Source organism: Penaeus japonicus, unplaced genomic scaffold (genome assembly GCF_977035675.1).
Source record: "Penaeus japonicus unplaced genomic scaffold, GWHDUDI00000001_assembly GWHDUDI00000022, whole genome shotgun sequence".
In the NCBI taxonomy this organism is placed as follows: Eukaryota; Metazoa; Arthropoda; class Malacostraca; order Decapoda; family Penaeidae; genus Penaeus; species Penaeus japonicus.
This window is the reverse complement of record NW_028234424.1, coordinates 5,751,452-5,753,951: the sequence shown is the minus strand read 5'-3', so window position 1 is coordinate 5,753,951 and position 2,500 is coordinate 5,751,452. Positions and strand designations below refer to the sequence as shown.

The following is a 2,500-nucleotide window of genomic DNA, read 5'->3' as shown; positions in this document are numbered from 1 at the left end:
CGGGAAGAGTTGCCGATGGCATACTTTCCCGATCGTGATTTCCGACCCCGTACGCCACCCAACGGGACATTCTCTAAGGTCGTCTTAGATACTTGTAACTCGCAGGTTAATTCATCGCAGGATAATCCACACGCGGGAGAAGTCACGACGACGTCCGCGGAGCCACAGCGATAACCCGGATGTAGCGCCATTTTAATAAAAAGAGGAAGTGGCAACAATGGCCGTCTGACCGAGAGGGCTCCGTGTCGCTGGAGGATTTAGTTCGAACGATTGATAAGGTTGTGCTGTTGCTTTTCGTCTGTATGTAAGTAAAGGAGGTGTTGCGATAACATTAATTCCCTAGATAGTCCGCGAGGTGTTTATATAATCGAATGGTTAGTCAGTTGCCTTAAGTTATTTTAATTTTAGATTCATGCTGAGATGGGCCGTTACTTTCGCCATGGATCACTTAACGGTCCTTGCACTTTTTCCCTCTTATCGCGAGAATTATAGTCTTCTAATAAAGACGATAATGGTAATAATAGTAGTACAGATTAACACATGACAATAAAGATAATAACATCAATATATATATATATATATATATATATATATATATATATATATATATATATATATATATATATATATATATATATATATATATATATATATATTTAACAGTAATACTGACAGTAAGAAATGTGACATTACAACCCAAATAAACGAAATAACAGTAATAGAAATAATGATAATGATAACACCAACAAAACAACCAACAGACAACGTTAGAAAAAAGTTGTGGCAGGTAACAGCAAGGAATGTATTGTAATTTGAGATGAAGGCCAAACCACGTGACTTGTGGAATCAGACACTCGCTAACTTCTCGGCGAGTAGAGAAAAAAAAGGAGAGAAAGTGATGCTTATAGTAGGCTTTGAAGAACCAGAAGAGTATGATTATAGTAGTATTAATAGTCCGAGTAGTGGTCATAGTAGAAGCAGTAGTATTTGTAGTAGAAGTAGTAGTAGTAATAATAATACCAACAGGGAGAGATACATAAAAGCAAGGAAAGCGAAAGCTGAGAGGCGGCAGCTCGAGAGTTTGACATAGAAAAGCCAAGAGGGTAATGACGCAATAGCATGAGTGAACAACATGTAATTGGACATTATTAAATGGTTTCCAGAGAACCTTTCTGAACTGCCGGGGTATGAAACTATGAAAGGTGTGATTACGAGAGATGACTTGTCACCTGTATGATTTTAATTACATCGAGGCCACACCACTAGCGCCTCTACGCTATAAGCTACGTCGGTCTCTCCACAACCCTTCCCTAAGAGTAATCGTCAAAAAAAAAAAAAAAAAAAAACGAAAAAAAAAAAAACGAAAACACCAAAGCTTTTGGTATTTTCGCTAAAGGTATTCTTCCTTCAAACGAAAATTCAATGCAGTTCCGCAAAGGGAAACATCCACTTTTGAGGTAAACCTGCAGAGGCCCCTGTGTTCCACCTAATCCCGTCAGAATCAAATGATTGTCAACGAAGAAGAGTTTAGAGAACGGGGCGTCGACTTCAGTTTCATTACTGAGCTTGCTTTAAAAATGACCTGAAATCTGTCAAAATCTGGACTTTAGTGACATCAGAGAGGCCAGAGGAAATCATATCGTGGGTATCGAAAGACGATATCCAAGAGGAATGTCTTAGCCAATATGCAGAAGGTAAAAAAATGTTCATTCAATGTGACAGATTTTCATTGAGGTTGAGGGTGAGGTAACAGAAAGACGGTTCTTCTTCATGTCCAAATCAAAAGCTCCATTCCTACCAAAAACACGGGCAAAGGATTAGAAATAGCAACAAGGGGTCAGCATCACCTGGGAACTGCAATAGGTTCCCCAGAAATCAAATGCTAAACGGTACAGGTAACGGAGCCTCATGCAGACTCTACACCGTTCATTCACCCACGCCTGGCGGATCTTCCTGATGAGAATAGTCCCTGAGATCGGACAGTGGGTTGAACTATCCCCTATTCCATTGAGGATATTCCCTGCCCGGCCCTCTCGAAAAATCGAAAATGTAACGGCTATGGGAGAGACATCACGGAAATTTCCACCATGCCTCGACGGTTGAAGCATTGCAAACCATTTGGCACTATTGCAGATTGCCAAAACTTTCCAATATCAACACCAGCTTTAATTGTATCGTCAACCAAAGTGCAACGTGGATGTGCAAGGAGGCAGGTACTAAGTTTGACCAGAAGATAGGAGTTGCTCAGGAGACAATAATATCAAACTGGTTAACTGGAAATAAAACATAGAACTCATTAACTCTAATGAGTTCCATTAATGGTTTTGTCCTATGATATGGATGGTCAGAGGAAGGTTTACAAAGCCGGAGCTCACGTGGGCCTTCCTGTGATAACTAAGAATCGTAGGAATGATAACCGTTGAAGTAATGGTAATAGTAAGAATAATAGCAACAGCAAGAATGGTGATGGCAAGGATGATAATAAAGATAATGATAACAT

General features: G+C 39.8%; 1 protein-coding gene across 1 annotated transcript in view; it reads right to left on the bottom strand.

Annotated features, from left to right (window-relative positions):
* Positions 1-3, bottom strand: part of LOC122248178 (solute carrier family 49 member 4 homolog) — a gene marked incomplete at its 3' end in the record, with an annotated part of 28,869 nt that extends 28,866 nt beyond the window's left edge. Inside the window, 1 exon segment of the mRNA XM_086549376.1 lies at positions 1-3. This exon segment is cut by the window's left edge and continues 94 nt beyond it.
* Between the last annotated feature and the right edge of the window lie 2,497 nt (positions 4-2,500).